General features: G+C 39.1%; 1 long non-coding RNA gene across 1 annotated transcript; it reads right to left on the reverse strand.

Moving 5' to 3' along the window:
• LOC141571297 (uncharacterized) lies at window positions 1–23,797 on the reverse strand. Its single transcript, XR_012496058.2, has 3 exons — window positions 23,651–23,797; window positions 5,329–5,401; window positions 1–535 (listed from the first exon to the last, which is right to left on the reverse strand). It is a non-coding gene; the product is annotated as an uncharacterized LOC141571297 (long non-coding RNA).
• Between the last annotated feature and the right edge of the window lie 910 nt (window positions 23,798–24,707).

The raw sequence follows: 24,707 nt of genomic DNA on the forward strand, positions 1-24,707 counted from the left end.
TTCCCTTATTTTAGTGATAGTTTTATTTCACTTTGAATTTTCATGGCAAGTGTCCATTCTTTGGTTTTTAGCCAATTCAAAAAATCTATAAGTTTTTACCATAGAGTACTAATACACTAAAATGGTCTTTGAGACGTGTGGAAGTTTGGAAAGACCAAGTTTGTGGGGTTAGGGGGAAATAACACACTTTTTTTGTGGTAGACAGAATAATGGACCCCAAAGATTTCTCTGTTTTTCTCCAGAACATGTGAATAAGTGATGTCACATGGCAAGGGGAATCAAGGTTGCAGATGGAATTAATGTTGCTGATCAGTTGACCTTGAGATGGGAGAGTATCCTGGATGACTCAGGTGGGCCCAATGTAATCACAAGGTGGGCCCAGTGTTGTCTTGATGAGTGAAAGGAGGACTTGGGATTCAGAGCCGGAGTGATGCCATGTGAGAAAGGCATCTCCTGGTTGGAGATGGCAGTTGGCCATGAGCAGACCTATTAGCATCTTGATTTTTCCTAGTGAGACCCATTTTGGACTTCTAACCTGCAGAAAAATAAGATAAAAAAAATGTATTTACTACCAGGTTTTTGGTCATTTGTTATTGCCGCCATGAGAAACAAATACACCCTTAAGTGATGTGTGGGAGGAAAGTTGAAGGATAACAATTCTCCTGAGTATCAGTGTTTGTTCTAGCTATTTAGACAGAGAGGATTGAAAGCTTTGTGCTTGTTAGTGAGGAAAGAAAATACCACCATACATGAGGCCAAGAAGTGGCATTTACGCAGGTACAGTAGCTTACCTAGGTTCCTAGCCATACACACTCCCTCCCCTCACCTAGCTCTCAGGCATGAACTATGGATCTTGTCTCCACAGCTGGGGCCCCAATTCCCACATCAGCCAGGGATGTAGGAAGGAACCATCTTTAGTGGAAATTCAGGGGATCCTCCTGAAGTCCACCATCTTCTACTCCTGCTCAGAACACCCGTCCCAGTTGTAGTGAAGAGGTTGAGAACTTACTTTAGTGAGCACACCTCACACATACCTATGTAAAATCTTGTATTTTCCTTTATAAAAACTTGCAATATCTCCCTAAAGCTAAGTCCCAAATTCCTAAGAAAGACATTCCTAGTCATTCATAATCTGTTTAAAGTCTATTGTTTTTCTTAACCTCATCCTCTAGGTCTATATTCTAGATCGGTGATTCTTAACACAGGCTGAATGTTAGAATCACCTATGGAGATTTAAAACACCAAAGCATCAATGCCCAAGACTGGCTGTAAATCAGAAACTCTGAGAGGGGGGCCCCAGCATTGGTGGTATGGAAATTAGAAAAGGAGTAGACAAGGGTTCCTGAAATTGAAGGGCATACCTCTTTCTGTGACCTTCTAGCAGGTGGCATTTAAATCCCACTCTATAGCAAAGAATCATCCGTATTTGTTGGAAAAATGAAAGAGAGAGAACATTCTTCCCTTTGCAAAGGCAGCCCTTCTTGTACTATCCATAAATAAGTATTTCATTTTCATTCCAATTTAGTAAAGATGAAAGCAAATGTAAGAAGTCCCATAAAATATGATCTACCAGTAATTAAGACATGCCAGGGGATGCATTAACTTAATTGGTCTATATTAAATAGTATAAAGGAAAGTAACAGAGTGGTCTTCATGATATATCATAAAAGCATATTGTTTAGATTTTCAAGAGAAAATCATAAAGTGACATGCGTGTATGCATGTGTGTGCTCATGTGCCCATTTGTGTGCATGCATGTGTGAGTGTGCCAGTGCAAGTGTGTGACTTCTTGTGTGAGGGTGTGTGTGAGTGTGTGGGTATGTAGTCTTGAATTCTCTTCTTTAAGTAGACTTTGCGAAGTCTGACTTCAATTGCTTTTCCACTTGGAAGTTTTCAAATCCTCAGTGGGAACAAGATTTAACTAGTATTCTCAATTGTGATGCAGGCCATTTTTAAAATCTCAAACAAGTTGAAAGAATGAAAACAAGTTTTGCCCAATATTTAGGCTTGTCTTTAATTTGCTAAGATAACATATTGAGTTTTCTATGATATTCTCTGCATGACTGTGTGATTTGACTCTTTCAAGTAGTAAAATATGTTCCATTTAGTATCATCATTTTGATAAAGTACCATTTCCCCCAATAAATCAGCAGCTGGCTGAAATATTTTTCTTAGACTTTCATTTCAAAGTTATATGTACTAAAGGTATATATATATATATATATATATATATATATATATATATATCCGGAACTGTTAAAAACTATTCTTTGGTAGATAATGGTAGCAGTGTAGTTTTTGAATCACCTTAAATTCCTACCCACTCCCCAATTAAAACTCACAGTACAACTAGGGTAACAGCAGAAATGACAAAACAACAACATTAGTAACAAAACTAGGTAAAAAAAGATAGCCCTATGACCTTCAAAATACAGATAGGAAGCAACGACAGCCACAAGACTTGAGTGGAACCATAATCTGTTTGGGACCACGTGGAGGGAAGTGGCGAGACAGCTTATGGCGATGAGAGCAGGAGAACCAATAGCCTAAAGACTCACCGGAAAGCGCAGGGGCCAGTCTGAGAACAGTGGTAGAAACAGGAGAGGCTTTGCAAATTCAAACTGTGGGTGAATGAAAAGGGTCCACTCTCAACCTGACCGCCAAGCTCCCTTCCAGGACAAAGGTCCACACAGAGTCGAAGTTGCTGTGGATAGAATCCAAAATGAGCAGGCCAGAGACAATTGGAGAGAGAAGGAGAGACGAGGGGTGGTGGTGAACACAGCCAGGAAGTCTCAGCAAGGGCCAGTCACACCCCGATTGTTCACAGAAAAAAGAAAAGGGAGCTCCAGAGCCAGGAAGCTAGAAAAGCTCTTCGAACTCATCTCTCCTAAAACTCAGAAAAGTTCATCTCAGGTTAAAATGAGCAACAGAAAAGGATCCCAGTATAATTTCATACAAAGTTATTCTCAGAAAAAGAAGACTAAGGACTAGAATGATGTTCCTGTGGATAATGGGACTATACCTAAAAGACATGTCCACATAGCTGATGAAAAATGGAACCCACAATATTTGAACACGAGCTAAAAGACATTAAGAAAATAGAAGATATTAAAGATCAATTAACTCAGAACTAGCAAAATTCAGGAATGTGGTGGCTGTCTTCAGGAAATTCCTTTTAGAAATGAGAGCTAAATTAGAGAACCACACTATGCCTCCGTGCGAGTAGAAGGTGAAAAGGAAGAGATGTTTTCAAATCAAAAGGAAGGGGTTGAAGAAAAAGAGGAAAGATATAGATTATAGGCAAAAAAAGTTTTAAAGTAAATATAATAGAATTTCCCAAAGAAGAAAGGAATGCAATAAAGAGTAAACACTATAATTTAATCAATCTTTCCTGACATGGAAAAGGAAGACAAACTACATAGTGAAATGGGGCACCGCATTCCTGAGCAGAACCATAAAATTATTGCATTAAATATGCAGAACCATAAAATTATTGGATTTTTTAAAGAGAGAAAAAAATCCTTTGGACATTTAGGGAAAAAGATTATTCAGTATATTTACTTCGTCTCTTATTTTGTATTTGTGTTGTATGTAAGAACACGATGTGAGATTTACTCTGAACAATTTTTCAGTATATAATGCATTATTGTTATCGATAGGTGCAGTGTTGTACAGCAGCTCTCTAGATCTTATTCCTCTTGCATAACTGAAATTTCATACCGATTAGCCAATCTATAAAGGAAAGAAAATCAGATTGTCTTCAGAATTTTCAATAGCAACTTTGAGTAATATTTATATTTATCATACTCACGGAAACATATGAGCCAAACATTTTGAATTTCAGGAATTGACTTTCAAATATAAAAGTTACAGTTATAAAGTTGTAGAAACTTGAGAAACATTGTCCTCATTGGCCTTCCCTGAGGAATGTACTGGAGAATAATGAGCTTCAGACAACCACAATCAACACGAGTGATACAAACGACCTGAGAAGTCCCAAGGTGAAGCACCAGGGGTACTGTGGAAAGAAATATCCTTCACTGCCTACTTTTAACTACTTATCGAAGGGTTTTTGCAGCCAGAAACATTGGCCATGAATGGTTCCTGGGAAGCAAGTCCACAATACACAGAGGGTGCCGAAGAAAGGTATATACATTTTAAGAAAGGAAAAACCTGTATCAAAATTGCAATACTCAATATATACCAATAACCAAAGATGAATACAAGTCATGTATGACTTCTGCAATTACAAGAGGTGCTCAAAGTGGTTACCATCAGCGTCCAGACACTTCTGATTACGGCGAACTACTGCTTGAGTAACGTTGACCAAAGTGTCCACTTATATACATTTTTTTTGACACCACCGGTGTATAGAAGTTTGATGACTACTGTGGTCAATGCTTGAATGCCACCTGAGCTATCAAAATAAGTAATCTCCTATAAGAGAAGCAAGAACTCTGAACTTTTACAGATAAATTACAATTTGGAAATTATATTTTATTGAAATCATAGTTAGGAACATTATGTCATCTGGGTAGAGATGGACTATGACCTTACCCCAGTATACTTAAAAATAGTTTACATGTGGTTGTTAGAAATTATTCTTTCCTTCTATATATGTACCTTTCGATACTTTCCAAAACTTCCCACCCTCAACACTGATTAGTTTTATATACCCCTAAAAGTTATTAAAGATGGGTAAATGAAAATAATTATTTAAAGCTAATAGATAGTCACTTTAAAGAAGGGGTCAATTTATTTGAGTTTTTAATTCTGTCAGAGAAATAGTTAATCAAGGAAGCAGATGAGCTTGAATAAGTCTAATTCAGCCACTAGTGGTATTAGAAATAAGAAAAGCAGCCTCTTTAAGGAGAATATTGCTAATGTTACCATCCTTTATTAGACAGAACTGGTTGTTAGCATGGTTCATTCACAGGGATATTCCCTATTGCTTTTTCTCTTTTTCCATATCAGATACATGGAGGGATGAGATACTCAATCAGAAGGAAACTAAGACTTAGGACAAATAATTTCTATAGCATATTTTTAAAAACTGCAATTAAAGCAATGCTCTTTGATCAGGAAACCCCTCCACTTTGGGCAGGTCATCTCAAGTCCTTTGCTGGCAATTCCCTATCTATTTCAACACTGTTTTCCTATATACCTTTTATTCCACCTCAAAATATTTTTAAAATTTTACTAATGACAATATTCTTCCCCACTGTCTTTCCGAGGCTAGCTGTCCATCCAGCAGTCACCGTGCTTCATCCAGTGGCCATCGTGGTTCAGTCCCATTCCCCTCCTAGGATGTTTACTATGGTCACTCACCTTCAAAACTGCATGCGCCATCTCTCCTTTCCACTGTCTTTCCTCTTTGCTCAGTTTTCTTTTACAAGGAAAACTAAAATGAAAATGAAATAAGGTCACCCCTCAAACAATCAGCGGCTCAAGTTTCATTTTTCTCTTGCTTATGATGATGCAACTTCTCATCAGAAGTCATCTACTCTAATGTCACCCAGGGTTCCTGTCTTCAATCCATGACCCTCTTCCTTCACTCCCACTGTAGGTGGAGGAGACTGCTCTCTCCAGAGACCCAGACGGCTTCCAAATTTCCAAACTCTCCTATGAAGTCTCTTGGTCTTGGCTTCCCTAAGTCCACCTTCCTGTTTCTCCCAGCACCTCACCAAGTTCTTCTCCATCTCTTTCACTGTCTGACATCCTTCCCACCCCATGTAACCCTAAGACCTTTCTACAACCTTCCAGAGGATATTATATGCATATGATGGCCATATGTGTCAATATTCTTTGTATTAACGTAAAATATGTTTACACTGTGCTGCATCTTAAGTTAACTCAAATATTGTCTGATGTGCCCATGTGTAATTATCTGTAAGATAAATTTTAAGAAATGCAAATGTCAGTGTATGTGCTTTCACTACACATAGTTTCATTATAGGTAATCTGAAATGGACCTCCAAAGACGATGTATTAAATTTCTCTTCCCATGATTTCTGAATGCTATTTCCTCTTATGCTCTTCAACAGAATGTGTTTTCAAACTTCAATCTTTGCCAGTCTGCTAAGTGACAATGAGATTGTCTTGTGGTTTTAATTCTCATTTCTTTTCTTATGATAATGGTTGAACAACTTTTCATGTTTAAAAGCCACTTTTTTTTTTTTTTTAAATTGTGAGTTGCCTATTCATACTGTTTGCCTGTTTTCTGTTGGGTAGCAGATTCTTCTCTTACTAATTTGTAAACTATGTTTTGGTATGTTAAGGAAACTAGGATTTGGTCTATCAAATACACTGCAACTCTCTTTCTTAGGCTTTGCCTATCTTTCAACTTTGTATTTGTTTATCAGAAAAAAAGTAGTTTGGGACTTACAAATGAAGAAAATATTTCCATGCAACTTTTTCATAACTCGGAGTATCTTTACATAGAAAAGTCTTCGGCATCAGTGAAATGGTACGGCATCAATGCCGGTCACTTAGTAAGCTCTTTCTGTGTGAAACTAAACAAGAAATCTATTGGTAAGGATAGATTGATAGATTACCAACTTTATCAGCCTTTTTTATTGCTCCAGAGTTTTATATCTTCCTATATTGGGTGACTTCTCCCATATTTAACTGCCTATAGAACATCTCCAAGTGGATCTCCTGTTTTCACTTTCAATTCATATATAGAATTGAATCCGTCCTCACTCCTAAGCCTATGTGGACTTTTACATTTTTGCCCATGTCTTCATTGTTCTACTAGACAGTCATGGTTGAATGCTTTTCTATGTAAGGATACTCCAAGTTATGACAAAAGTTGCATGGAAATATTTTCCTCATTTGTAAGTCCCTTGAATTTCCACAGTCATCAAAGTAGCAAAGGAGACTCTCTCCTTGCAATCCCAGATCACTAGCCCAGGGACAGTCTTCCTGTAACCAATCCCAGCCCTCTCCCCATCAATTTGAAGGCAAGGGAGGCATCTCACAAATCTTTATTTAAATGTATGCATGCTATTGTTCAACATCAAGGAAAATCATATAAGGTCAGACAACTAAGTTTGTGAACTCATCCTAGAAAAAGTGCTACATACCTCATTGCTGAATATCACTACGGTCACCTTTGAAGTACTCCCCTTGGGAAGCTATGCACCGACACCAGTACCTAGTCCACCCTTCAAAGCAATTTTGGAACTCTTTTTCTGGAACGGCCATCAGAGCTGTCATCGTATTACCCTTGATGTCCCGAATGTCATCAAAATGTCTTCCTTTCAATATTTCCTTTATCTTCGGGTAAAGAAAGAAGTCATTGGGGGCCAGGTCAGGTGAATAGGGAGAGTGTTCCAATACAGTCATTTGTTTACTGGCTAAAAACTCCCTCACAGACAGTGCCGTGTGACCTGGTGCATTGTCGTGATACATGAGCCAGGAAATGTTGGCAAAAAGTTCAGGTCGTTTTCATCTAACTTTTTCACGCAGCCTTTTCAGCACTTCCAAATAGTAAACTAGGTTAACTGTGTGTGCAGTTCATACAAATTCATAATCTCTCTGATATCAAAAAATGTTAGCAATATTGTTGGAAAAAGTTCACGAACTTAATTGTCAGAACTTGTATGATCTTGTATAAAGTCTGCTCCGTTTTTAATTGTTGCAATTGACAAATTGGGTGCCAATAGGTATTTATCCTGATATCTCTATATTGCATAATTGCAGTTTTTCACAGTACAACAACAAACATATAATATGATTGTAAGCTATTCATCTGAGTATTCTCACCTTCAGTGACAGAATTACCAAGTGACAGAACTACCTAGTTGAGAAGAGACAAAGAAAACCAAAATAATTTTACATCCTAATGTTGTTTTATTGCTGAAATAGTATCTGTCCCAATGCAATTCTCCTAAAGCATAAAATCAAATAACTAGACCTGCATGGGGTTTTTCCTTTCGACAGGTTTCAACCAGAACTCAGGGTACATGAAAGAGTGTGCGCATATATATGTGTTCATTTCATGTTTTTGAGAATAATGTTAGAATTTGACAACATAAACATGGAAAAGAAACCAGTGAAGAGAATTATTTAAAAACTCTACTTTGTTTTGAGATGTGAAACCATAAGTTTACTGTGGTTTCTATACTTAGGGAAACTCATTTTCTTTTTGTAATGAGTTTATCCAGACCCTACATCCAGAAAAGGAATCACTGCAATAAGTGGATATTGCCACTTAGCACATTCTCTTTCCACAAGCGTTATCCAAAGATGCATCAGGTGAAGAAACAGACCAGCACAGTAAGATGAGCTGCCTCCCACAGCAGTAAATTAGGAAGCTCCTAGGGCAACCCCAGCTCAGTCATAAGGTAATTTTCCCCCTTAATTAAAAGAAAACAAAACTGTGTGGGCTGAAGTGTTTACTTATGCTATTAACATTTATTTCCTGTTTGGAAATGTCATCAGATTCAGGTAATTGATAAAGTTCACACACGACCTCTTTTTCTGTCACAGGTATTTTGATATTCCAGTAGTGAACAGTATAATTTTGTGTCCATTATGATTCTTTTGGGTATTCCCTAATTGGTTGCAGAATTGAAAATTGTTTTTAGTTGTGAAAAATAAAGAATGAGGATGTTTTGAAAAGTTCATTCTAAGTATCTCTGAAAACAGCAAAATGATACATCAATGCCGGTCACTTAGTAAGCTCTTTCTGTGTGAAACTAAATAAGAAATTTATTGGTAAGGATAGCTTGATAGATTCTCTTAAAGGCAATCAAAATTGATTGAAAAATAAAACTTTCCATATTTTAGATCAGAAAATAGACAATGCCTAACTATCGTATGCATGTTTAAGTATGGGATTCCCCAAGAAAGGGACTTATCAAAAGAAATAAATTGTTTTTCAGACTAGAAATAAAATGGGAAAGAAACAAGGGTTATTTACTCTATTTTTTATTTTAAATTTAAAAGTTTAAAAAATTTTAAATTTATTACCTAGTTAGTGAGCAAACTTTAAAGTACTATAGATAATTTTCCAGAAAGGGTATTATAAGTAGGAAGATCACTGCACTGTACACCTGAAGCTGAACAATAATGAATGTCAACTACAAGTTTATATATATATATATGTATATATATATATATATATATGTGTATATATATATATATATATATATGTATGTATATATGTATATACTTACAAGAAGCGGAGTACAGCATTAGGAATAGAGACAGTGGAAATGTAATGGCTGTGTGCGATGTCAGAGGGGTAGTGGATGGGGGAGGGGGGTTGACACAGTGTGAGGGATATAAATGATAAGCGTCTATTACTTTGTTCTGTGCACCTGAAACTAATTTAAAAAAAAAAGAAAAAAAATAAGTAGGAGGATTACCAGAGATGGTATTACAACTAAACCAAATGAGCAAATATTTGGTAAAGAGGGCGTGTAAAACATCCCAGTTCCTTAGAATTCCGCAGAACATAAATGGTCTCTTAAGAAATAATAAAATGTACCACACCAAAGTCATATATTCATTTAACTTTCAAATATTAAAATTTAACTTTTGAACTTTGTTGTTAGGTGCCAAAGTACAGCAATATCCTAAGGACGTATTTTGCTTTTATGGAAATTGAAGAACAATAGGAAATTCAGGAACACTTTTTTATCTATACCCATGAAAGGAACAGTCTGATGCCTCTTTATATCTTCCCTTCTGACCTCACCACCTGTTCGTCTAGTTTGGGGATTGTAACCCCCTGGGACAACCCTGCTACCCTGCTAGTCTCCTCATCTGCCTGCATTCACACAACCCCCTGTTTCAGCTTCCTGAAGCATACATTGACAATCCTACCTAAAACCCTAAAATGACAGCCCCATACGCCATGATGTCATACTGAATAAAGTCCAAACTGCTTCCCTGGCGTGGAAGACCCTCCAAAATACAGGCCTAGTCTACCAGCCCAATTCTTAATACAAGGATGCGTTTTCCTAGACTACTGTCAGTCGGGGCACACAGCGTTCCTACCCCATGTCTTCTAGTCAAGCCATTCTTTCCCTCAGGAATGTCAATGTCTAATTAAGGAAAATAAATGCCCATACCTTTGGCCTTCATTTTTATTCTTCAAACTTCTATATTCTAAATTTCTATGAAGTATATAAATTTATAATTAAAACATTTAAAGAGGGACAATTCCTGCCCAATTTTCCCAGCTCCTGCTGCTGTGTCATCTCTTTGATACCAAATTGTTCAGCGAGAGCTTCTCTCTCCCTCCCCTTAACTCCTAAGGAAGTTTCTTTATCCTCCATGTTCCTCCTATGCCAACTGCCATGCACCACTTTGTAGTGTGGATGAAACGTCATTCAGGAGTCTTCAGGATCTACGTCTGATTCAGGCTTTTATCTATCATGATGAATCAGACACTTTAATCTTTTTCCAAAGACATTTGTGACAACATGGATGGACCTTGAGGCCATTATGTTAAGTGTGATAATTCAGACAGAGAAAGACGAATACCGTACTATCTCACTTACATGTGGAATCTAAAGAAAACTGAACTCATAAATACAGAGACGAGAATGGTGCTTACCAAGGCCTAGGGGTGGAGGGTGAAGGAATTAGACTGATATTCTTTAAGGGTGCAAACTTGCAATGGGTAGGTAAATAAGTCCTGAAGATCTAATGCTCAGCATAGTGATTATAGACCCCAATATGTATTATAAACTTCAAAGTTGCTAAGAGGCTAGATCGTAATTGTTCTCACCACACACACCAAAAAATGATAATTATGTGACACGATAGAGCTAACACTAAGGTGGTGATCATATTGCAATGTATAAAGGTATCCAATCAGCACTTTGTACACCTTAAACTTATACAATGTTATATGTCACTTATATCTCAATAAAATAAAGACAGTGAGTGACCTTTGTCCCAGAAGTTACATCCAGGTTCATATATCTGTTACCTCCCAAGAGAAAAAAAATGACATTTCTGTGAAAACTGGCAATTTTTAATAAAGAACGAGGAGCTATGTCTTTGCATCTGGGAGTATGTTGAAATGAGTTAATGTTTGGCAAGACTCTACTAATAGAAGCGTCGTCTATACCTGGTTGCCATAGTGAGAGTGACATGTTGCTACTTTGTTTTCTAATTAATCTTAAAGCCCTCAACTACCTTCTGATGCATTAAGTATCAATGGTGATATACTAGAAGATTTTTATTTCGATAACAAAGTAAACCCCTAACTTAAGTTAGAGAGTGACCACCACCTCAGACCGCCCAGAAAACAAGGTCTTGCTAGAAGGCAAGAACATGTGCTAAGAAAAATGTTCTCAGCTGGCATGCTGGAAAGGGATTAGATCATAAAGAATTCTTGGTATTTTATGAAACACTTGTGCAGTTTTAAATTTTTGCTTGGTTTTCTTTTGCTGCCTAACTTTGCCAACCCTTAGATTCTTTTGCCCTTTCACTAATCAGTCTGAACAAAGGGAAAAACAGTGGCGTTCTGGCCTATTGTTTTTTTTTTTAAGAGATTTGTTATAAGTTAGAGCCACTAAATAACAGACTTTATCATGAGGTAGTGTGAGGCACTGAAAAGACAATAGATTGTGGGCTGATAAACCTGCATTTAAATTACAACTCTGGCATTTATTAGCTGTGCAACTTTAAGTGGCTTAATTGATTTCTCTGACCTGCAATTTCCTTATCTATGAAAATGTGGATGATTTATAGAAGAGAATCAAAAGAGATGAAGTATGCCCAGTAAGCATTCTGGACGTCTTAGTTTCCTTTCTCTTCCTCATCTTTCACTCAATTTTGCCACGTTGTTGCCATGGGTGACTGACAGTTGGCTTAGTTTTATTTATTTTTTGAATACTTTAATGGTCCTGCATAAGTCTCTGGTCAAATATCAACTGACTCAAAATCTTCCTGCTCAGGAATGCGCGGTCACAACTCCCAGGCTGACGTATTTTCATACCTCGTGGTATGCAAGGGGTGGGGGTCAGAAGGACATTGCAGCCTTCACCCCACAAGGCCAGCTGGACCAGCTGACTCAGAGGGAGCTGCTCTTCCTCCTGTTACACCCCACGGGGGTTCCTGAGCCCTGCCACCTGCTGGCCTTGCACTCCACCGTGGGGTTCCCTTCTCCTGTCTTAAGTTTCATGTCTGTGGTGGGGTAGGGTGGGCCCTTAGTCACCCAGTGGTTTCTCTCGTGGCATCATACTTAGTTCTTGTCCTTCCCAAATATGGGAAGGGCTGAGTTCCTTCCAAAGGAACAGGCTCATTTATGATATTATTTGAACATGTTTTGAGATCTATTTTGCTTTCCTGTGAGTTAGCTGAGTAACACTCACTAACTGAATTTCATTTAAATAGCTTTTACACAACAAAAGATGGGATATTTTAAAATTAAGACCGCATACGAAATAGAAAGTGGCTAAGTGCCACCTGGTTAGGTATAGAAGTTTGATGTTGTTAACAGGTATTTGGGTGGCTCACCTTCTCCAGGACTCAGACTGGTCATGTCAGTGTATAATATGTCTCCACGGACTGAGGTGATGTCTGCCTAACATTAGGTCTAGTGTTATTGGGAAGGTAAGTGGTGAATAAAACAATTCTAATGATTCATATCCTGGAGCATGTTTGAAAAATGAAGGGCAGCTATTAGATTTAGTTTTCCGAGGCATCACTAGGTGACAGCAGATGGGACCTAGCTTACCACACTATTTTTAATAAATGAGATCACAGAGTATTTATATGTACTCTTGGGGCAGGCCCCTGATTGAAACAGGAACCAACAAACTTACACTGTAGTGACCCACTGCTCACCAACTTCTAGTTTCATTACATTTAGAATATGGTATTATTTTTGTACAAAGAAGTAGAAAAGTGAAACAAAAGAAACAAAACTAATGGATGAGGAAACATTGTCTTTTTACTTTCCTCCAAAACTGTCATTTTCTTCATTTAAAAAGAGAAGACAGACAGACTGTGGTACATCCTAACAATGGAATATTATTTCTTGATAAAAAGAAATGAGCTATCAATCTACAAAAAGATGAGGAACAACCTCAAATGCATATTGTTAAGTGAAAGAAACCAGTCTAAGAAGACGGCACACTGTGTGATTCCAGCTGTATGACATTCAGGAAAAGCAAACAAGGAGACAGCAAAGGTCAGTGGTTAGGGAGGAGGGGAGATCGTTAGGTGGAGCACAGAGGGTTTTTTCAGGGTGGTGAAACTGTTCTGTGTGACACATGCCACTACACATTTGTCCAAATCCACAGACTGTACAACATCAAGAGTGAGTCCTGAACTATAGATTGTCACTTAATAATAAAGTATTAACATTGGCTCAGCAATGCTCACAAATATACCACATTAATCCAAGGTGTTAATAATAGGGCAACTTGCTGGGGGTATAGCTGCCTCCCTTTAGCTGCGGGGGGATATGTTCCAAACCCCCAGTGGATTCCTGAAACTGAATAGTACCAAACTCTACATATGCTATGTTTTCTCGTATACGTACATACCAATGATAAAGTTTAATTTATGAATTAGGCGCAGTATGAGATGAACAACAATAACTAATAATAAAATAGAGCAATTATAATAATATGCTGTAATAAAAAGTTATGTGAATGTCGTCTCTCTCTCTCTCAAAATACCTTATTGTACTGTACTCACCTTTTCACTTGAAGGAAGCACTTAATGATTCTATTTGACAGATGTGAATTGCCAGCATCACTGCTCTTGTGCTTTGGGGCCATTATTAAGTAAAATAAGGGCTACTTGAATACAAGCACTGCAATACTGCGACAGTCAATCTGATAACGGAGACAGCTAAGTGACTGACAGGCAGGCAGTGTACACAGCGTGATACACTGGACAGAGGGATGCAGCAGAATGGTGTGAGATTTCATCATGTGACTCAGAATGGTTCGCAATTTTTTATTTCTTATGAATTTTTTATTTCTGGAACTTTCCATTTAATATTTTCGGACTGCGGTTGACTGTGGGTAACTAAAATAGCTAAAGCGAAACCGCAGATAAGGAGGACTATTGTATATGGAACTCTGTAGTTTCCACTCAACTTTTCTATAAACGTAAGACTGCACTAAGCATACAGTTTATTAATTTATTTTTTTAAGTGAAGATATAACTTGGAATTTCTTAGAGCCCTTGCACTGCACTCTAAAGGGAACCTTTGGGCCATTTGCTTCTTCCCCTTCTTTTGCTCCTTCATTTTCTGTCTCACTGCTCTAAAGAACCTCTCCCAAGAAACAAGAGTGCAGTGAAATTAGCTGTCAATTTTGTTCCTGTGACTCCTTTCCTGGCCCTCTGTGCATCAGGCATCTGAGTGGCTGGCCGGAGTTAGCCCTCTTTGGAAGCTTTAAGCCCCTATTCCACTAGCATTTCCACTGAGAACATCTAGTCCCCTTTCAGTGACTTTAGTGAAAACCAGCAACTTTCTGCCATGTTCTCAATGTCAAGTGCAGCATAAATGGTGTTTCTTTTCCTTCAAGATGACTCCTCATGGGATGAGAGAGAACCCCAGGTGTTCAGTAACAATGTTTTCCCACACTCGCGCTGGTCCACAGCACTGCCGAGAGGTGTCTGCACGGTACCCCTTGACAGACACTTCAGGGCAGAGCCTCTGGCTGACACTGACCCAGCCCCAGTCCATGGGCATCTTCCAGTAACCTTTAAGTGCCAAGCCCTGTACCAGGCATGGGATGGACACAATGGGACACCAGACCTACCCCCAAGAGACTTGGCAGAGAGGATAAATCCATCCAGCAACACAGTAAGCGCTGTGCAGAGAAAGAGATTTTGCAAGAAGGGTGTTTAGAGCCTGACCCGAAGGATCAGTAGGAACTAGCCAGACCCCGGGGAGGGGAGGAAAGCTCCTCCTGGCTCCAGAAAGCAGCCAGGATGGGCCCCACAGATGCTCTGTCTGAAACCCAAAAGGTGGGTGCAAGGTTGCTATTTCCTATTTCACTGTTTCCCCAGCTCAACTCAGCTCAGCTCAGCTCAGCTCAGCTCAGACATCGCAGCAACCCCGGGGTGGGGGTGGGGGGCAGTCCACAGCAGACAAGGACCTGGCTTCCCACTCCTGTGGTATTTACGTCACTCCAGGGATCTTTCTTACATTACTCTAGGGACGTATTCTTCAAAGGTGAAGAATAATCCTCATATGAAAAATCCCTGGAGCGAGGTAAGTAACATTTCCAGTCTTTAAGGACAGTTGCGTTACAGAGTAAGCCCCTGAATCACTATAACATTTAACACATCTAACTCATCTTGTCATATAGTATCAAAGCTGGAAGGAATGCGAAAGCCTCGTGAAAGCTAAAGCTTAGGAATTCCTGAAGCCCGGCGAGGTTAATTCTGGTTAAGGGTTTCCCCTACACTGCAGAGATATTTCTCAGAAGCAAGGCAACAAAAACAAAAGAAGTCTTGTGGAACTCTCATCTCACTGGGGCACATCAGGCTTGAGCGATGTTATATTTATCAACCAAGGATACAAATCCTCTGTTTTCAGAGAAACCCATAAATTAGATGTAAGTGCATGGTCCGACCTTTCTCAGGATGCTGCCCGCATACCCTATCCTTGGTTCTCTTGGGCAAAAGCACAGGCGTGGGGACTTTTTGTGCCATGTGACATTCCCTGACTGGCAAGAAGAGTATGTCTAGCTAAGTTGTCACCACTAACGCACCAACAGTAAGACACAGGCGTGCTGGCCAGAATTCCCAGAGCAGATTCCCAATTCTCTCACAAGGATTGTGAGCAATGTCCCCTGGATCTGGATCGAGCACCTTTATTTTGCCTTGATTTACCTCTTCGGCATTATCTGTTGCTTTCCCTTTGTTTTATTGGTTTCTAGTTTTCTTAGAAGAGGATCAGAGCACTGCAGTGGCTTTGCTGTGTCACGTTAGTGGAAGTAAAACTGAGAAAAAATACTGGTCTTGGCATTATGAGTGAGTGGCATGGTTGGTGACAGCTTCAAACAAAAGTGTTTAAAGAGGGAAGCTCTAAACAGTTTCTCCAGGATAGCACCAGCAACAACAATGACAATAAAAACACTAATAATAAAATGTAGGTTTTGCAGTTCCAAACTTTTAAATTACTTTTATAATTGTGAAACAGCAAAGTTCTAGTTTGGAGAGTGTGTGTGTGTGTGTGTGTGTGTGTGTGTGTGTGTGTGTGTGCCAGTCTTGATATCACTCATGTAATAATTGGGTTATAAACTCCAGGGGCTCTTTATGCTGAAAATATTTTGTCGGTATTGGTTCTAGTAACAGCCAGAAAGGAATCCCACAGCATCGGGAGAAACAGGGCCTGGGTGTTGTGCTGGGCCCCGTGTCTCACACTCCTAGTGACTCCTGAGCCACAGTGCCCTGCCAGCTGCAAACCTTAACTTACAGCTTTAAAGTGGCTGCAGTGTAAATGTCACCACCCAATGTAAGCAGGGATTTTCTCACAGCAGAGTGAGGCAAAGTAAAATTACATGCAATTGTTCCAAGTGAACGTTACACACCAGAGAGAAGGTTTAGAACAGATTTACAAACGCCTGTGAGTGCCACCAAGATGGATCCTCCCACGTTAGCCGACTCCTGCTCTTCAACCTCCAGGAGTCCTTCCCACACGGTGACTGGAAACATATTTGAGAAGGAAGTGGGTAAGGGGGTGGCTAAGCCACAGGGAATGTGGCTTGGTTATCCTGATGACAAGGCTCAAGGTTTATCCTTGTCTTTCATCCTGCCCTGGAACTCAGGGTGCTGGGTGCCCACACCGCGCTTACTTGAGTTTGACTTTCCAAAACCTGGCCATTCTCCTATGTGCCCAGCTGAGCAGCTCCTCATTCTATGAATCAGTTTAGATGATACCTCTGGGAAAACATTCCTATCCTTGAGATACCCCGTGTGCTCGTTCTTCTGTGCTCCCAAAAGCTTTCCTACAGGATGGCAATGTCACTGTGTGTCTCTGTCTTGCCTGGGCCCCTGTACCTGTGTCCCAGGGAGCAGAGGTAGGGTCATGGGTCTCAGTGTTCCCAGTACTGGCAAGGAGCCTTCCGCATGCTAAGTGTTCAACAAATGCTCTTCTTCAAGAGGTATTGAGATGAACGAGACCCTGGGGGTCACTGGCAGGATGCAGACAGACAGTGACAGCCACTGCATGGCCCCCACACTTGCTCTGGGCTGGCCCCACTGTTAAGCTCCTGATTTGTAGGCCACAGGAAGTACACCCCACACTTAATGGTGGCTTCGTTTCTCCACTTTTAGGCTAATCATTTTTAAACACTCTTCCTGTTTTCTCTTAAATGCCTTTTGTCTTCCATAATTACATGTTTTAAAATGTTTCCTGTACCTTTGTTCTTTTGATATTGGTTGTCTTAATTATAAAAAGTGGCTGCCTTTTTTAGTTTAACTTATATGTTAGCTTATTACACCATTTAAGTTGTGTAAGTTGTGCTCAGGTTGATTTATCCACAATACACTTAATTCATTCAAGATAAGTGTACTAATTTTTATTTTGATCTCTCATGATTTCAATAAAATGTATTTTATTTTAGTATATGCCCTGCTCAAAATGGATATGTTATGCCACAGCCATCAAAGAAAGATATTGTAGAAGAATATCTAATGGCATAAGAAAAATCTGGCATACATTGTTTATTAAATAGAAAAGTGTGTTAGGGTTTCTATTACATCATGATCCCAAATATAAAAAGAAAAAAGTCATAATTATGTCAAGTTGGCAGGCTTATAGAATTATTTTAATTTTTTTCTTTATTTTTCTCTGAATAGGGGAGTTTTCTATAAACAGAAATTTTTTTGTATCAAGGGAAAAAAAACTATTAAAAAGTCTTTAGTATTTTGGAAAGCTTAAGTTCTCCTTTTTCTCAGATACCTAGAGAGTGAGGGCTCCTTAATTCATAGAAAGACCAGGGAATTCCTGAGCTCTCTGGGAAATCATTTCCACAGTAGGTTTATGGCAGATGAGATGTCATCAGGGTTAGAAGGTTGGGAACCTGGATTTGGGAAAGACAAGAGTCTTCTATAATTAGATAAGTCATTGCTGAGTCGGAAAACTCACATACATGCTCAACCCATGGGCCATGAAGGGGAACTCATTGTCGTTTGGGGAACTCTTATATTCAGATAAGTCTAGGTGATCAGCCCTCCAGGAATAAACACTGGGTTTTATAATAGATCATTTTCTCATATGGGTACATACTGTCACCTCATTATTTGCCTTCTGAGGTAACTACACGTAACAGCTTATTGAAGGACGGATAACACCAGATGATGGTACAGCTAACTGATACAGTAGGATGACCCAAGACTGAAATCAGGCAGGCTATCCTATCACATCCGCCAGCTCAAGGTGCATTTAGAAAGAGGGACAATCACATCTCCAAGTATCTTAATCTATAAACCAAGCATTTTACAGACAGCATTCTGGCATTTGGTTAATGTCTGTAGAACAGGTGGTGTCTTCGTTATACAGTGAGGAAGAAAACTGAGGCCCCAGGAGGTCATATGTCTAGAGTTAAAAAGAGGCAGAGTTATAATTCACACCTGGTCCTCAGATTCCATCCAAATTTCATGCTTTCCCACTATCTGGTGCCTCATCAGCAACAACATTAGGTGGCTACTTGGCCTTGAACAAGCCAATGTCTCTAAGCTTGGGTTTCTGTCTGCGAAATGAGACGACTGAGTTAAGTGGATTTTGAGGTCCTCTTCCACCCTCACATGTTATGATTCTTTAATCGTTTTTCTCAATATACTAGAATGATGGCTTAATACAGTTTTTAATGAAATGCTGCATTCTCTCTGGCATTGACTTCACACAGTCCCATGAGCAGTGCACTGCAAAGCAAAGAAATGGTTATGGGTTCAGATAATAGAGGACTCCAGGAAGGCCATAATCAGAACTGCTTTTCCAGAGGCCTGTGCCTTCCCCCACTGAATAAGACAGAAACGTAGGTGAAATTGAAGCATTGCCTGTAGTGTTGGAAAGGGCGTTTCTGAGTAGTACATTTAATTATGCATTTATATCACTATATCTATCCCCCTTCTAACGTTTACATGATATGTACAATTTGGGATGCACACATTAAATTCTCATCTTTTGGCAATTCTAATTTCCTTAAATCCTTTGAAATAAGACCTCAAAATGGCAAATAGAATCACTTCCACCTTCACTCTGATACTCAACTATGATTGAAATAAACATATCAGTCTCACAAGCACACAATAGCAAATATTTTCAGTATGCTGTAAAAGGTCTGAGTTTGTGAGATGGCTACAAACCAAGCAAGTTAACAAATGCAGCACTTCAGACAACTCACCAACTGAACTTCTATCTGGACTTTTATTGTTCATGTTGTGCGTTCTTTGGACTAAAAATTTTCTGCTTATAATCATTATTAATGTCTGGAAAGAAGAATATGTTTGAATGCAAAAAATGTCAAAATTGCATGTGTTTTTTATCCAATGATAGAAATGGGAAGTTCAGTCCATAATTTTATATGAATGTACGTTTATAAAGGTATACAAATTATTTCAATGAATTCCTGAGAATTGTTGAGAAAGAGAGATGTTTGGGCTTTTTGGAGAAAGACTATGAAGAACAGTGTTTAGATTTCATTTATGTTCAAAGTTATGTAAAAAGTACCTAGTTGGCTCAAGTTTCTGATCGCAGCTGACATTCAGTAGTTTTGGCCTGGGGACTCAGGAAGCCTCGATGGCTGACTTCAGGCTATAGTGGGGAGAGGCAGTTTGGGGATTGTTTGGAATCCAGCTCTGGATTCAAGGGAGGCTGTGCTGTTCAGAGGATGAGTGATGTATAGAGGAGCCATGCATTGGCATTAGCCACCCCTCTGCCACTTCTTTCTTCCTGAGCTTTGCTGGTTATATGGCTTTTTCTCTTTCTCTTTTTTAAAGCACCAGTCATTTGATGGCTCTTGCCACTCACTTATTCTCACCTCAAGAAATAACTCTCACTTTCATTTTCTCATTGTGACTCTTCCTTGTGTTTGTGGGAAACCTGAGTTAATAAATACTCATCTCCACCTGCCGCGGGTCCAAGGTGCTATCTCTGTGTTTGTGCAAGGGACGTGTGCAGGGTGGAAAAACTTAACTGACAGGCCGAAGTTATCAGCCAGAAAGCCCTGGTTATGTGGTTAAAGCAGCCTATATGACGGTGAGGAATCCAGACAAGCTGGTTGTCCAGAAGGCCATGCAGCAGGACAGGGCACAGGCAGACAGAAGAGAATAGTGTGCTCCATGATAAGGACGAGGGCATGATGAGTCACATGGCCACCCTTTGCCAAACTGCAATTTAAGTTCTTTTTCCCCAAATTTGGTCATGATTCTCCCTGGACTGTGTGGTTAATCTTTGATGGACATCATGCAACTCTTGGAGTCACTTTGTCATTAATAAATATGAAATAACACTATATGTCAAAGTTTCTCTTTGTAATTTGAAAAGGGGAGAAAGATAAATATAATTTTTAAAAACTTTAATAGCCTCAAAATGGATCAGAGTGCAAGGCCCATCATCCATAGACCAATTTTGTCATTGGCTTGGAAAATGGATGGAAAGAATTTTGGCAAAAGTTCTGAAGTCTTGCAATGCTAACGAAAGTAGGCCAGTTTGCAAAATTCTACTCTTACGGGTATTGATTAATCTGCAGGCAGCCATAAAATGAAAACTTCTGAGTTTAAAAGGTTAATCACTTCAGAGCATCCAAAAGATGTTGCCGTTTTACCTATTTCTCATTGAGGACCAGCAAAAGCACAGACGGACTAGTTATTCCGTAATTTTTACTTCAAGTGAAAGAGCATGTCAGAATCAAAGGCTCATGCAGGAAAAATAAGGCTATCTTATGGGTATTTCCTTAGGATGGGCCCATTGCTGATTTTCCTGACCAACAGTATTTCCCCAGTGATTTAGTCCATGAGTGAGGGTGATATTTAGAATCTAAAACATGACAGATGCGTTTTCATAAAAAATACAGTCCTATGATCTATTATCTGTGTAGTCTGCCAGATTTTTAATCTCATTATAACATAAGAGATATAATTTTTAATATTATGTATGCCTGGGATTCAATTAAAAATATAGCATCCAGAACAATTTGGATTAAACTGTACTTTTGTGCTTTAACCTCAGGAAGTATAGTGCACTTTTGATGACAATGGGAAAACGTGGGTTTTCGAGTAAATTGCCCAAAGAGACTAGTTTAAAAAAAATATTCTTCAAATGGTTAGGCATGCGAGGTATGAAAATTAACTTTGAGAAATTGTTGCAATGATGTTGTTAACTTTTTTTTATATCAGAGGGATTATTCATTATGAATTTGTACCAACTGGACAGTTAACCAAGTTTACTATTTGGAAGTGCTGAAAAGGCTGCATGAAAAAGTTAGACGACCTGAACTTTTCACCAACAATTCATGGCTTTTGCATCACAACAATGCACCAGCTCACACGGCACTGTCTGTGAGGGAGTCTTTAGCCAGTAAACAAATAACTGTGTTGGAACACCCTCCCTACTCACCTGATCTGCTCCCCAATGACTTCTTTCTTTACACAAAGATAAAGGAAATATTGAAAGGAAGACATTTTGATGACATTCAGGACATCAAGGGTAATAGGAGGACAGCTCTGATGGCCATTCCAGAAAAAGAGTTCCAGAATTGCTTTGAAGGGTGGACTAGGCGCTGGCATCGGTGCATAGCTACCCAAGGGGAGTACTTCAAAGGTGACTGTAGTGATATTCAGCAATGAGGTATGTAGCAGTTTTTCTAGGACTTTATTGTCCTACCTCATATGACTCGGTTCCTTTGCATCAACTAATAGGGAAACCAAGCTGCAAGAAGAGACACAATTTGTTTCATTTGAGACTTTAAAAAAAGAAAGGAAGAAACAGATGATGATGTGAACAATTCTGCCAGCAGAGTACAGCTCTGTCCTGGGGAATGACAGGACCAACTGAAAGAGCATTACATCACATGTTGACTTGTTTATTAATTTTATAGAAAGACAGTTATGTTTCCTTACCCTGATCAACAACGACATTTCCTTATTCTACTGCATGCTGATGCAGGGGATTTTTCAAAAAAACGAATCTTGAATACTTCCTGACTATTCATTCAAGCTATTCGTATTTTGTCTCAATTGATTTCAACCACAGCCACATGTTTATTAATGGATCTCTACCCTGCTGTGAGAGAGAACTGCTCCCTTCACCCAAGGGGATGGTGTTCATAGTAAAATCTATCATCGGGGAAAAGGAAGTGGCACTGGGCCACTGTCACTGGCTAAAATCCTGTTCCCACCAGAAATCCAGGACAGCACATGGGACACATGGAAAATGATGAGCAGCTAGAATATCTACTGGGGAAATATTTCAAAACTAGGAAATCTCGATATTCTGGTTGTAAACCCTATCGTATGGCAAAGTAGAGTCACATGATCATAAAGAGATTCTCTGATCCATTGGTTGTTAAAATATTTCTTAGCAGCAGGTCCTGTTCTCAAACAAAATCTTAGTTCTCTAATATTACAAAGTAAATAGTAAAGAGAAAGGAGAAACTGGTTTACTAAAAGCAGGGGTTGGGTGGCTAACCCAGAAAGACTCATTCTAGATGATTCTAGATGGTTCTAAAATGATTCTAGATCAGAGCAGCAACCCCGAAGAGCAAGGAGATTACTAAAGCACTATTTTGCTATTCAGTGATCCAGCAGTGGAAGCAAAAGTACTGCTAAAACCCAACTCCTTTTAAAAACTAAGAACACGTGTGGGTGATGTTCTTTCTAGTACACATTATGTCAGTAAGAAATGTTCAGTTAAGTGTGGGGCATATTGTTTAAGAAGCTGAGATACCTACACTTTAGTTTAGAAAGCTTTCTATTAAGTGGTCAAATTAATATATTGGGTGTTGAAAGGATTCACCTCTACTTATCTAGATAAGTTATTCTCGTGAGAGAAAAACTTCATTTATATAACACTGGATAACACATGGCTTGGTACATATGTTGATAACAATAGAAATCCTTTGCTCTTGTTTATTATATTAGTAATAAACCTCACACCTTTCAGGGCCTGGGGACCCCAAACTACAATATACATCATTCCACTCTCCTTCTCACCATCACCAGCTGTCCTTGTCATATCTTGGAATTATCTCATAATCAAGATGCTATGCCCCATGTCAGCATGCTTCCCACTAGTTTCATTGAAGGTAGTAACATTATCTGTGTGAATCAAAGAAGAAGTTCTTCCTTTCACAGTAGTGTATAGTAAGTACACGGGGCATGTTTAGCCACGGGACCATGGGTTGTCAGAAGCAGGATGATACAACAGCAATGTAAGGTACTATCCATGGAGAAGAACAGTTTTAAAGATCTCTCGCTCTACGATTTTTGCAACTTCTTGTTACAAAAAAAAAAAGTTGTTTTTGTTTTTTTTTTTGCTTTTTTTTTAAAGCCCTGGGATCTCACTTCTAGTTGAGACCTGCCCATTCTCCCCACCTTTCTCTGGGTACACCGCCTCCACAGCACAGGTCGGCTGGCAGCAGTTGGCCAAGCTCTAGGAGAACCATACTTGAGAGCAGCACTGGAGCCTGAAGAAGCTGAGGGACTCCCATACCTTCTCTCCGCCCCTCCTCTGCGTCGCCAGATCCAGGCTCTCCACGCACATCAGCCATATGACCAGGATGCCCATAATTTATGATGCATCTATTGCTGTTTTGCATTCAGTATCCATGTCCAAGTCTGTGTATGACAGACCTCTTGAAATGTGGGTTTAAAAAATAGATTACCATAGAGGAGGAGCTCACGGGTTTCCAGCTTTAAAACACATGGCTTTCTAGGTACTTTTCAGTGTTGCACACCAATCTCTGTTATGATAACAGAGCTAATCAGAGGGTGCTCTGTGGGCTCACTGTGGGACGAGGGCCAGGAGTCTGGAACTCTTCCTGTGTCAGTTTGTTTGGAGGTATAGGAAATCTAGGTACTTTTTTCCCCACCAACATTAAAGTTCTGTATCAAATGAGTTATATCATAAAACAATGGGAAAACCCAGCAAGAAATTTTCAAGTAGTTTCCCAAATATTGCTCCTTTGAAAACCACTCATTTACAGTGGTCACACTTCTAATAAGACTTATGCCACATTGTATATACACGGAGCTTTTCCCTCTGAGATATGCAAATCAGAAACCTGAAACAATGAAGCAGAATTAAAACATCTTCAATAGGCCAATGAAAACATTGCATTTCTGACATGTTGGCATAGCCACTGTTACTTCTCACTATATCACAATTCTAATGATTGCCAGATTTGCTATTTAAAAAGTTTCAGTTGTGAAAATTTTTTTTTGGAAAATGGTATTTTCTAATTTGCAAACCCTGACTGCAAATGAAGTGCATTTAAAAATTTTCTCAGGGATTTGAGTAAATTATTAAAGATTTGAAAGTAAAGGGAAATAACTAATCCTTGTCTTTGAAGTCCATTTGAAACTTAATTGACCGTTAGACCACCAACTACCTTGGCACATGACCATTTAATAATGAGAAACTCAACCTTACATTAGGAATGAGAGCAGCATAATTCATCAAAAGCTAGTCACCATTTACATGACTTTCTGTGGAGCTTTCTTGGGGGGAAAGTACAGAACACAGTTTTAATTAATTTATGAGCTTTTTA

This window comes from Rhinolophus sinicus, chromosome 16 (genome assembly GCF_057876585.1).
Source record: "Rhinolophus sinicus isolate RSI-liver-muscle chromosome 16, RSI-T2T, whole genome shotgun sequence".
In the NCBI taxonomy this organism is placed as follows: domain Eukaryota; kingdom Metazoa; phylum Chordata; class Mammalia; order Chiroptera; family Rhinolophidae; genus Rhinolophus; species Rhinolophus sinicus.